This window comes from Triticum aestivum, chromosome 6B (assembly GCF_018294505.1).
Source record: "Triticum aestivum cultivar Chinese Spring chromosome 6B, IWGSC CS RefSeq v2.1, whole genome shotgun sequence".
Lineage (NCBI taxonomy): Eukaryota > Viridiplantae > Streptophyta > Magnoliopsida > Poales > Poaceae > Triticum > Triticum aestivum.
Window position 1 is genome coordinate 333,810,579 of NC_057810.1, and position 12,476 is coordinate 333,823,054.

The following is a 12,476-nucleotide window of genomic DNA, read 5'->3' on the forward strand; positions in this document are numbered from 1 at the left end:
CACAAATGACATGTCCTCCTCCCCCATTAATTATTTGCTCTGTTCCGGTGTTCGTGCCGATGAAACTTGATAGCTAGCTATATATGTGTCTTGAATCATCAGTATGCGTAACCAATATGTGTCTCCCGTTCGAAAGCGTCATAGTTATAAATATGCGTGCATTTGCATATTTATAACCTGATTCTTTCGAATTGTCCAACACTATCCATGGACAGCCCGAGTATGTGTAGATTGGGTTCGTTTTCCCATATGCTTTGCTCCAGATCCGACGCATAAATTTCGTCAGTGCCTCCCCTGTTGTTCTCCGGGTACACATCCTCTCTGTTTATTGCAGAGACGTGTATCAGGAGAACAGCGGGGAGGTGCTGCCGAAATTTTGCGTCGGATCTAGAGCATAGCATATGGGAAAATGAACCCAATCTACACATACTCGGGTGGGATTAGGACCTATCATTACCTATTATAGTGTAGGTTGCATGGACGTAATAAAATTGACAAAGTAGATCAACTGATGAATATATACATGGTGAATTGTATATATAATTGTTGTGTGTCCAGTAGCTCTGAAAGTCAAGATGAGTGATCGTGCGTGGATGTATACCGGTCACACTGGTCAGAACAAATGGAGCGCTAAATGGTTCACAAAAACCAAGGGGTTTGTGCAAGCCGCATTTGCAAATGTCCAGAGGAAAACTTGGTGCCCCTGTTTCCGATGCGGCAATTGGGAAAAGAGGACAGAGGCTGAAATGGGTAAACACCTGCAGAAGAATGGTTTTACGCCCGATTATACGGTGTGGACATTTCATGGTGAGTCTGCCCAACGTGACCGAGCTGAGGTGGATCATCGTCGCACCGACGAGCATGGTACCGGGATGGAAAACATGGTGCAAGACTATGATGATGCTCGGGATTCGGACGAGGAGATGGAGGAATCTGCAAAGGCCTTCAATGAAATGTTGGAGTCTTCAAAACGTCCGCTCCACGAGCACACTGAGCTTTGTCAGTTGGATGCCATCTCACAAGTAATGGCTTTGAAGGCTCAGTTCAACTTGGGCAGAGAATGCTATGACGCAATTATGACAGTATTTGGACGCTTTCTACCCAAAGGCCATGTAATGCCTGCAAACCTGTACTAGTCGGACAAAATCCTCCGTGCACTGAAGATGCCCTATGAGAAGATACATGCCTGTGAGAAAGGATGTGCCTTATTTAGGCTTGACTATGCGGACTTGAACTATTGTCCTATTTGCAAGTGTTCCAGGTATATTGTGGTAGACAACAGTACGGGTGAGAAGACACAGACCAAAATCCCTGTTAGTGTTCTTCGGTATATGCCAATCGTACCAAGACTTCAACATCTTTTCATGGTCGAAGAGACAGCCAGACAGATGACATGGCACAAAACAGGCAAAAGAACCGAACTAGATGCAGATGGGAAACTGATGATGGTACACACATCGGATGGTGTTGCGTGGAAAAGGTTTGATGAATTACATGCTGACAAAGCGGCAGATCCAAGGCATCCTCGAGTCGGCATCAGCACCGATGGGTTCAGTGTGTTTGGTATGACGGCAGCCCAATACAGTTGTTGGCCCGTATTTGTCTTTCCACTCAATCTCCCCCCCGGACAGATTATGCAAAGAAAGAACATTTTCCCGATGTTGATAATTCCAGGGCCCAACTATCCGGGGAAAAATATGAATGTCTACATGCAGCCGCTTAAGGACGAATTGCAAGAAGCCTGGGATAATGGGTTCAAGACATACGACGCCTATAGCAAACGAAACTTCATAATGCGTGTCTGGTACATGTACTCGACACATGACTTGCCGGCGTATGCGCTATTCGTTGGCTGGTGTGTGCATGAAAGGTTCCCGTGCCCCACATGCAAGGGAGCTCTTGAGTTTCGTTGGCTTCAGGCCGGTCACAAGTTTTCTTGCTTCGACATGCATAGACAGTTCCTGGATCCTCGCCATAAGTTCGGGAAAGACAAGAAGAACTTCATCAGAGGTAGAGTTGTAAAAAAACTCTGCACCACCTGTGTTGACAGGCCAATAGACCCTGGATCAGTTAAACGCTCTCGAGCCAGATCCAGAGCGTCCAGGGTACTTCAAGGGGTATAATTCTGAGCACGCCTGGACTCACAAAACATGGTTATGGGATCTGCCTTACTTCAAAGACCTCCTTTGCCCACACAACATCGACATGATGCACACTGAGAAGAATATCGCCGAGGCACTTTTTGGTACATTGTTCAGCATAGATGGGAAGTCAAAGGATAATACTAAGGCTAGAGTCGATCTGGAGGCGCTATGTGATAGGCCGTTACAAAACATGAAAGAACCGAAAGGAAAGCAGAACTGGACGAAGCCAAAGGCATGGTTCAATCTTGGAAGGCCAGCTATGAGGGAAATTATCTTGTGGGTGAAAATGCAGTTGATGTTCCCCGATGGGTATGCAGCGAATCTAAAGAGGGGAGTGAGTCTTGATAAATTGAAGATATTTGGTCTCAAGAGTCATGATTGCCACATATGGATTGAGCGGGTAATGCCGGTGATGTTGCGTGGCTTCATCCCTGAGGTTGAATGGCTAGTACTGGCAGAACTCAGCTATTTCTTTCGTGTTCTTTGTGCGAAAGAACTATCGCCTGGCGTGCTAGAAGAAATGGAAGAGTTGGCGCCAGAGGTGATCTGCAAGTTAGAGGAGATCTTTCCATCGGGCTTCTTTAATCCAATGCAGCATTTGATTTTGCATCTCCCGACAAAGGCAAGATTGGGGGGGGGCATGCAAAATCGTTGGTGCTACCCAACTGAGAGGATGCAGAAGACGCTTCGAGAAAAATGTAAAAATAAACGTAGAATTGAAGCGTCTATGGCTAAGCCATTCATCACTGAGGAGGCGGCAAACTTCGTGACAGCACACTACGAAACCAAAAATCATCATTTGCATAATCCGAAGCCTCGGTACAATGCTGACAAGCCTAAAAAGGGTGGATCCAACCTCAGCCTATTCAAAGGCAATCTCGCACCAGCCAGTGTTTCAAATCCAGTATCTTTGGATAACAAAGAATGGCGGACCATTTCGTTGTATATCTTCAACAACCTGATAGAAGTGCGGCCGTACATCGAGTAAGTCCTCGGTACGTTGTTTCGCAACTTCTATTTCCTTTGAACTGCTCTTATTCCTGGATATTTCATACAGTCGATACGTCGCCCTATTCTCGTATGGAGCGGTGATCCAAAAGGATTCTGTCGAAGAGTATGAGCTTCTCGCAAAGCAAGGAGGCGGCTATCCCAGTTTCATCTCTTGGTTCAAACAAACGGTAAATTCTATTAGACAATTTCATTTCATTCGCTAATTTGTGCGTAATGCAACAATCCTTTCATATTAAACTTGTAGGCTAATTCAGAGTCTATGGGCGCCAAATTGAGACAAGTCGCTAATGGTTTTGACTATAAGGTCCGTTCATTTGACAAATACGACATCAACGGGTATCGTTTTCGTACCTATGGCAAAGAGCTATCTATGGCCGACCGAAAGTCTACAAATTGTTGTGTATCTGCTATCGGCGAAGGAGGTACCGAGTATTATGGGAGAGTTGAAGCAATTTATGAACTTCTACTCTATGGTGAAAACCCACCGAATGTCGTAGTCTTCAAATGTTATTGGTTTCAGCCGAAGGAGACTAGAAGGACTCATGAACATATAGGGCTAGTTGAAATCAACCAAAGCAACCATTTAGATGTTCCTGATGTCTATATTATGGCTCAACAGGCGACCCAAGTATTCTATCTACCCTGGGCCTGCCAAACTAATCCAAATCTGAAAGGTTTGGATGTCGTTTATGAAGTGCCGCCACATGCTAGACTATCTCCCCCAAAGGAAGAGGATTATGAACCTCACATTAACCCGGACACATATGAAGGAGAATTCTTCCAAGAGACACGTCTTTCCAAAAAGCGTTTCAAGAACCGGTATACTTCACCCCAAAACATTGAAGTAGACAGCGACAGTGAATCCCACATCACCCCAGAGGAGGAACAAGAAGAGCCGGAACAAGAAGAGGTTACTGCTGCGGACGACCTCTCAATGCGTGACCGATTATGTAAAGGTGTCCTTCCACATGTTGATGCCACTGAACCCTATGAGCCCGTCATTGATTATAGTGATGTCACATCCCTAGCTTCTGGTGCTGCCTAGTGTTTGCATCATGTTTAAATTTTTGAACTTGAACTGGGGAAATTTGGAAGCCTCAAAACCCTAAATAAAAGAAGGGCAAAAACCCTAAAATCTCATTCATTGTTCCAAAATGCTCTTCTTAAATGTTTGATAATTTTTGGCAAAGGGTTCTGCTCCCAACCAACATATTGAACATTTTTAAGGACTTAATCTTGGGACTTTGAATTTAAATCATTAGTTATTTGAATTTGAATTATATTCATATAATTAGAATATAATTTCAAATACCCCCGAAATATTTTATGAGCTTTTGGAAAAGTCCATCTAGCAACATAAATTATTCAGAGGATATTTGGCACTGTTTTGGATTTGTTAAATTTGAAAAAAACAGTGGCAAAGTATAAAAACAGAAACAGAAAAACAATAAAAGAACAGAAACTTACCTGGACTTACCTGGCGCTCACCGAAGCCCACCTGGACGGCCCAACACTTCCGGCCCAGCCCATCTCCACTCCTCCCCTGTCGTCTTCCTCCCTGCCAGGAGGACGGGCACGCGCCCGGCGCGCGCGGCCACGCGCCCCGGCCACCTCCTCCCTGCCTGGCTGCCTCCTCCTCCCCCTGGACGTCTCCCGCAACGCCAGGGAGATGCCGAACCCCCTCGCTCCTCTCTCTCACTCTCTCCCGACCCCTTCTCCCTTCTCTGCTCTCCCCCTCTCGCGCCCGAGCGCGCTCATCGCCGCCGCTCGCTGCTGCCGTAACCACAGCCACTGCCCCGCCCTGCCGTTGCGCCCAGAGGCTCCGCCTCGACCCCCTCTTCCTCTCCACCGAGCCACGAGGTCCCGGACGCGCTGCAACGCCGCCACCATCGCCGTTCCCATCGCCGGCCACCGAAGCTCAACGCCGTCGATTCGCGACGTCTGGCGCACCCCCGAGCCCACTGACCTTCTGCGCCGCCTCCCTGTGAGATCCTCATCTCCTCTCTTTGCTCGCCCCCTCCGTTCTCGTCCCCTAGCTAGCTGCCCCGCCGAACCCGAGCTCCGGCCGCCGCCATGGACGGTGAGCTTCGTGCTCCCGAGCTCCTCCACCTGCGCTCGTTGCCTCCGAGTGTTCCTGGTGACCCCAGCAACCCGTAGAGCCCATCGGCCGCGCCCGTCGTGCCCCGTAACGCCTAAAGCTTCGATTCCCGAACTCCGGCGGCCGCCCGGCTCGCCGCCGCCGCTGCTACACACACCCCCAGCACACCACGCGGCCACCACTGGATGCGCCTCACTTCCAGCGTCCCGTAGCGGCAAACCACGAGCGAAACAATGCTCCGTAGCTCCGTCCCCGAGCATCTCCGGTGAGCCACCGCCGTGCTTTTGGTCGCCGGCGTCGACCACTGACGTGGCCGTGATTAGGGCCTAAACACGCCGCTAACCAACCCCTTGGGCCACTGACGAATGGGCCCCGCGCCCTAATTATTCCCAGTTTAGTTCTGTTTAGATTAGTTATTAACCCAGCTGGTCCCACACGTCAGTTTGACTTGCTGACGTGGCCTTTGACCGGCCCCACACGTCAGTGACTCATGCCAGCGGTGAGTCACTAACCAGTGGACCCCCCTGGTCAAGTTTGACCCGGACCAGCCCCTGTTGACTCTGCTGAGGTCAGCATGACGCCATGCTGACGCAATATTCCTTTTCTAGAATTTAGTTTATTTTATAAATAATCAGGAAATTCCAGAAATAGCTAAAACTTCAATAAATCATAGGAAATTAACCGTAACTCCAAATTAAATAAATTATAAATGAAAAATTATCAGAAAAATCCAATCTATCCATCTGTACCATTTTCATGCATGTTAGAACAACTTATGACCACTGTTTAGGACAATTCAATTAAATGGCATTTAAATAACCACATGTGGAGTTTGAATTTGAATCTTGGATTCAAACCAACTTCATTTAATCTGGTTTAGTTGCATCAGCACAAATCACATCATATTGCCATGTCACATTCATGCATCATATTGTCGCATTGCATTGATTGTGTTCTTCCTTGTTTGCCGGTAATTGTCCCCTCTCGATAGACGTGTACCGGCGATGTGATCGATGACACCGATGAAGAGCTATATTGTCTTCAGAAGTGCCAGGCAAGCAAAACCCCCTTGTTCATTCCGATAAAATCCCACTCTCTCGCTCCTGCTCTCTTTTACTGCATTAGGACAACACCGATTCAACTGTTACATGCTGCGGTAGTTGAACCCCTTTATCCTCTGCATGACCTGTCATTGCCACAGTAAATAGATGAAACCCACTAGCATGAGTAGGAGTTGTTTGAGCCCTGATGTGCCTACTCATTCATGCTTGTTTGTCATGCCTGCTACTGCTTAGAGTTGAGTCAGGTCTGATTCATCGGGGATGAATCAAAGGCGTGTGAACATGTCCTACTGTGTGTGAGCTAAGTGTGTGAACATGATTTGGTAAAGGTAGCGGTGAGAGGCCATGTAGGAGTACATGGTGGGTTGTCTCATTGAAGCCGTCCTTAGGAACTGAGTTCTGTGTTTGTGATCCATGATTCAGCTACTACCATACATTGGGCCCTGAAATATGACCCCGCTCGACTTCTTATTCACCCAAGTCCTCTGTCTAGGAGTTGCAAGTAGTTTCTGGTGTTTGTAGTATGCTGGAGGCCATGCACAGCGCTGACCGGAGGGGTGGGCTGTGATGTGGTAGGCACGTGGCCGGGTATACCGGGCGCCCGTTTGGTGTCACGGAACCCTGTTCACATCGTTTGGGGCTGTGAGCGAAACTCCGGCCGGATCTTCTCATGGATGGAACCCGAATAGGCGATAAACCTGGACTAGAGACTTGAGTGTTTAGGTAGGTCGTGGTCTACACCCACGTCGGCTTTCGCTTGAAGTCTGCCGAGCACATGTCGTGTGCAGACGCTAAGTGGTGGAAACATGTATGAAGAAGTACACCCCTGCAGGGTTAACATCATCTATTCGAATAGCCGTGTCCGCGGTAAAGGACTTCTGGGTTGCCTATATCAGTTCATAGACAAGTGAAAGTGGATACTCTAAAATACGCAAGATAAGCGTGAGTGCTATGGATGGCGTTCTCGTAGGGAGACGGGAGCGGTTCCATAGTGGTATATTGGTTGGTGAATATGTGGACTCGTGTGCGCCACCTCAAAAGAGTTACTTGCAGTCGTAGTTAGGTTAGCCACCGAGTCAAAGCTGGCTTGCTGCAGTTAAACTCCACCATCCCCTTTGTTGATAATGATGCATATGTAGTTAGTTCTGATGTAAGTCTTGCTGGGTACATTTGTACTCACGTTTGCCTATTTTATGTTTTGCAGAGAGACTTCGGTCTCGCTAGTAGTTCCACGTGGACTTCGACGTTTAGCTTGTTACCTCAGCTACGATCTTGTGCCCTCGGCAGGATCTGGTAGATAGTCAGGCTTCTCAGCCTTTTTCATTTCTAGATGTCTGTACTCAGACATGTTAAGCTTCCGCATGTGCTTTGACTTGTATGCTCTGATTGTTGGGTCATGAGACCCATGTTTGTAATATCTCGCTCCTCAGAGCCTATTGAATAAATACTTGAGTCGTAGAGTCATGTTGTGATGCCATGTTGTATTTGCACATATCGAGCATATTGTGTGTATGTTATTGAAATGCTTGGTATGTGTGGGATCTGACTATCTAGTTGTTTATCCTTAGTAGCCTCTCTTACCGGGAAATGTCTCCTAGTGTTTCCACTGAGCCATGGTAGCTTGCTACTGCTCCGGAACACTTAGGCTGGCCGGCATGTGTCCTTCTTCGTTCTTGTGTCTGTCCCTTCGGGGAAATGTCACGCGATGAATACCGGAGTCCTGTTAGCCCGCTACAGCTCGGTTCACCGAAGTCCTGCTAGCCCAGTGCTACAGCCTGGATTCACTCGCTGATGACCGACACGTTCGATGCTGGGTCATGGATGCCTGTCCCTGTAAGTTTGTGCCACTTTGGGTTTACGACTAGCCATGTCAGCCCGGGCTCCTTATCATATGGATGCTAGCGACACTGTCATATACGTGTGCCAAAAGACGCAAATGGTCCCGGGCAAAGGTAAGGCGACACCCGTGGGAATACCGTGCGTGAGGCCGCAAAGTGATATGAGGTGTTACATGCTAGATCGATGTGGCATTGAGTCGGGGTCCTGACAGCGTTGGTATCAGAGCTTGACTGCCTGTAGGATTACCAAGCCAAACTGGTCGAAGTTGAGTCTAGAAATTCTTTAGTTATATAAGGGAATTGATTGTGGGATGGAATGTAAGGCTCTTTTTACTCCTTATACCTCATGCCCTTCTGATCTGAGTCATCTTATCTTTCCTACGGGGATTAAGAACTAGGCTATCTCTTCTTTCTATCAGGATCACGTGTTACTAATCCGTAGACTTATAAGATCGTTGGATTTAAGCTTGAGTTCAGTTCCTACGACTTCTGTATGTTAATTGTTGATCTCGAAACCTTGATATTGTGCTTCTGAGTGGTTATGCCACCAATTTTGTGAATGTCTCAAATCTTTTCTGAGCATTTACAGCCGTTATGCTGTCTGAGTCATCCCAGGTTTCTAAATAGTCTGATGCATTTGCAAATCCTTTCTTTCCGTTCCCGATGTCCTTTATGGTCAGAATAAGCACACTAACCGGTGCGTTGAGGTAATTTATTGCCTTGACATATATGTTGGAGCTATTATTATGACCCTAGGTGTTTTAGGGAGTCATCTAGTAATTTAGCCATGATTTGTGTCCCAGTGTGATGATTCTGGCCATCATTCTCGTAAGCATCCCGTGATGCCACTTAGTTAGTAGGCATTTCACTTTTGGGTTTTCGAACCGAGATTCACCCTACTTACTTCATGTTGATAGTAATTGCTAGCTCCCTTAGGTTATTACTAACCTTTGCAATAGTCCTTGAAGTCCGTGGTATCTTCTTCTTCCAAATACCATGAACTACTTATGGCAGAAGTTCCTCGTTGAACTGAACAATCACAACCAGAGTGCTCTTGATGAGTTCTCCATTATATATTGTGGCTCTGCCAGTTCTACCTTTCTGCATGGGTTATCCGGAAGAAATATGTTGAACTTCGTTCGACATGCTAAACCATGCACCCACAACTCAGAAAATCGTATGTTCCTTTGAGTTGTCCCTCTTTAGTTGTCTTCTGACCCTCGTCTATCAATTGATAGTCAAGAGTACGCGTGCAATCTTTCATCGATACCTATTACTCTTGTGGTCCGTCAAGCCATTCTATTCCGGAATGACTAGGAGAAACAAACTCCAGTACCTCATCCATATCTAGGATTGGGTCAAAACAATTGTACTCCGCAGATCAAAATGCCAATCCAGCTTTTGCTCTGTTCTACCTTGGAGTATTACCATCTTTATATCGGGATTGTTATAGGAATTGCACACCATCCTATGAACTCTTGGTACAGTGATACTTCTTGCCATCATTGTTCATTCCTCGGTTCCTGTGTTATTGTAACCGGAATGCCGACAAGTGAATCGTGATGTGTGAAATCAATACTGCTAGCAACCCCGTTGCTTGGTAGTTATAGGACAATAATTTCATTCTTAGCATGTTGGTTATTGAATCATCATTCTAAGATTGATCATGCTACCTAGTCCATTCTCCTGGTTCACTCCTCGATCGATGAGTGAGGATTATTTCAAATCCTTGCTCTATTGATCATATCGTCTTGCCCTGAAAAGCAGGATTGTCCTCGATCTTAGTAACATATCGGTGGTTCGTGATTTTTTGAATATCTTCTCGGAAGTATTACCAGGTTGTCACCTGACCGCTATGTTGAGTTCGTGATCAAGTTGGTTTATTCCTGTAAACCACCCCTTCTCCAAGAATCTGTGTTGGGTACCCCTGAGCTAGTTGGCTAAGCTGAACAACAACTTGGAGAGTTGGAAGATAAAAGCTTACCTAACTTAGTTCGTTTCAAAGGGATATCCTGGTGTTGGTGTGTTAGTTGAAGAAAGATGATATCTTCATCAATTGGTCCTTGTGAACAATTGTTGGATCTATTATCTTACCCCAAACCTTTGATTTGAGTATGGGCTATCGTCAAATCAAATCAGAACCAACGATGTTCATAATGTTGTCTTACTCGTGGTTGTTCCTCGAGCATACACCATTATATCTTTCGGGTCTGACCAATACTACCACCGTGTTCACATGATGGCAGAAGTCCAGTGATATGGAAATTCCGATGAGTTACTGTTGAGCCCATCAGCAGCATTTTGTCTCCCCCATTATTCATGTTGAACATCAACCTAGTGTTGGAAACTTTTATAAGCATTATCTTCATGTCCCATTCGTGAGGAATATGTTGGATGAAACAAGTGACTTTCTCTGATTCACGTGCATTTGGAGCAAGTTGTCGCCGTGAGTTGTTCAAAGATTGTTTTTTTTCCTGGTACCATCCCAAGTCAGTCATGCATGTGCGAAGTATGCTATGGTTTGACAGGCTCGCAACCTTCATTCCATATGTGTCCCTAGCACACCAAGCCACTGATTGAATTGTTCAAGGAGAAGAAGTTTCTTTATAAGAGCTAATCATATGACTTATGTAAGGACTTCGTTAACCGCAATGATGGTTTACCAACCTGAACATCGGTAGTGTTTTATTATAAGACTACTATGTGGTCATGCTTGTCTGGGACAGCGTGTTCACATGTGTGTAGCAGAACCAGCTCATGTTTTGGAGCTCGCTATCGTAGTTCATTTCCCGAGAATCTCGCAACGTCATCTCGTCGATTTGTGTTGCAAACTTTCATTTTCCTTCCTAGGCTTGATGAGTCTGGATTATTCGGACACCAACCAGATCTGAATCTCAGGCAGATATGATGGTTGGAACATTTCCCAAGAACTATGATAATGGTCTCTCTGTAACCGGTAAAGTGGATGTCGTGGCTAACACACCCAGCCGGAAGACCTATTATTGTAGTATCTTGATTGAGGAAGTTGGCCACCTCCCCATAAGGATTTCGCAGGATTTACCACCGTAGTTATTCCTTATGGATTCTTGTGCTCCCGAAGTCCGACCTTTTACTTGATGTTCTAGATACCAAACCATTTCAATGAATGGGATACGCTAGCACATCAAAGAGAACATTAGAAGCGGAGTGCTAAATGTCTCTCGGTCGATCATCCAGATTTTGTTCCTTGGCTTCGCTAAGGTGTAATCTGAGAAGGTGATATCTTCCTTTGCGTCTGCATCATCCATCATTAGCCATCATGATAGTATGTTGTGTTGCCAGGATCCTTGACACGGATGTTGGTAAAACCTTGATGATTGTGGAAATGCTCAAGTTCTTGAGAGCACGCACAAGCGCTACATGTTATCATCGGCACTAACTGGGATTCCTCTCAGTTTCCTCGGCAATACTATGACCTTTTCAAGCAGTGAATTCACTCTCTATTGTTGGGTTCTTCCCCCAGTTACCAGAATCATTTCCAGCATTTGCATTTTGTTCCCAGCTTGCACCGCCAATGTGCCATTCTACCATGGGTCTCTTCCATTTCCGGTGGTAAGCAAATTCATCCATTACGTTGTCTTCAACAAGGTAATCCACATCATCCAAGTCCGAGTATGCCATCCTACCGACCCCCGCCAATCGATTGCTGTGATTTGCCTTAGGCTGATATAGAGAGTCTCAATGATCTCTACATCAAAGGTAATTCTTTTTGCCACTTAAGGTAATAATCTACGAATCACCCTCCTCCAGGATGTCCCGCTGTGGCATCATGGAAACTCAACTCCTCGCTACATTGACAATCGTTTACCACCTTTTTAAGTGTGGAATTGTTGTCCACCTAGTGAACCTTCGTCATCCGTTTCTTTCCACCCCTCTTGATGTGTATCTCGTGTATCAACCCGAGAGATGGTTCTATGTCTCATTCCGTGAGTTGTTCGACCTTCGAGAAGATCGATCCTTCTAGAGTTTTCCTTTCCTCTTCTTGTCATGATTAGCTAGAGTTCTCAGAGCAAGACATCAAGACAATGATGGTGATCGAATCAATGTTCTTATGAAGGGCAACCTGGATCGTGAAGATTGTGTTAGGTTGCGTTCCCCTTCGTCTTACCCTACACTTGAATCTCGGGTCGAGATTCTTGTTTAGTGGGGGTGAGTTGTCACATCCCTAGCTTCTGGTGCTGCCTAGTGTTTGCATCATGTTTAAATTTTTGAACTTGAACTGGGGAAATTTGGAAGCCTCAAAATCCTAAATAAAAGAAGGGCAAAAACCCTAAAATCTCATTCA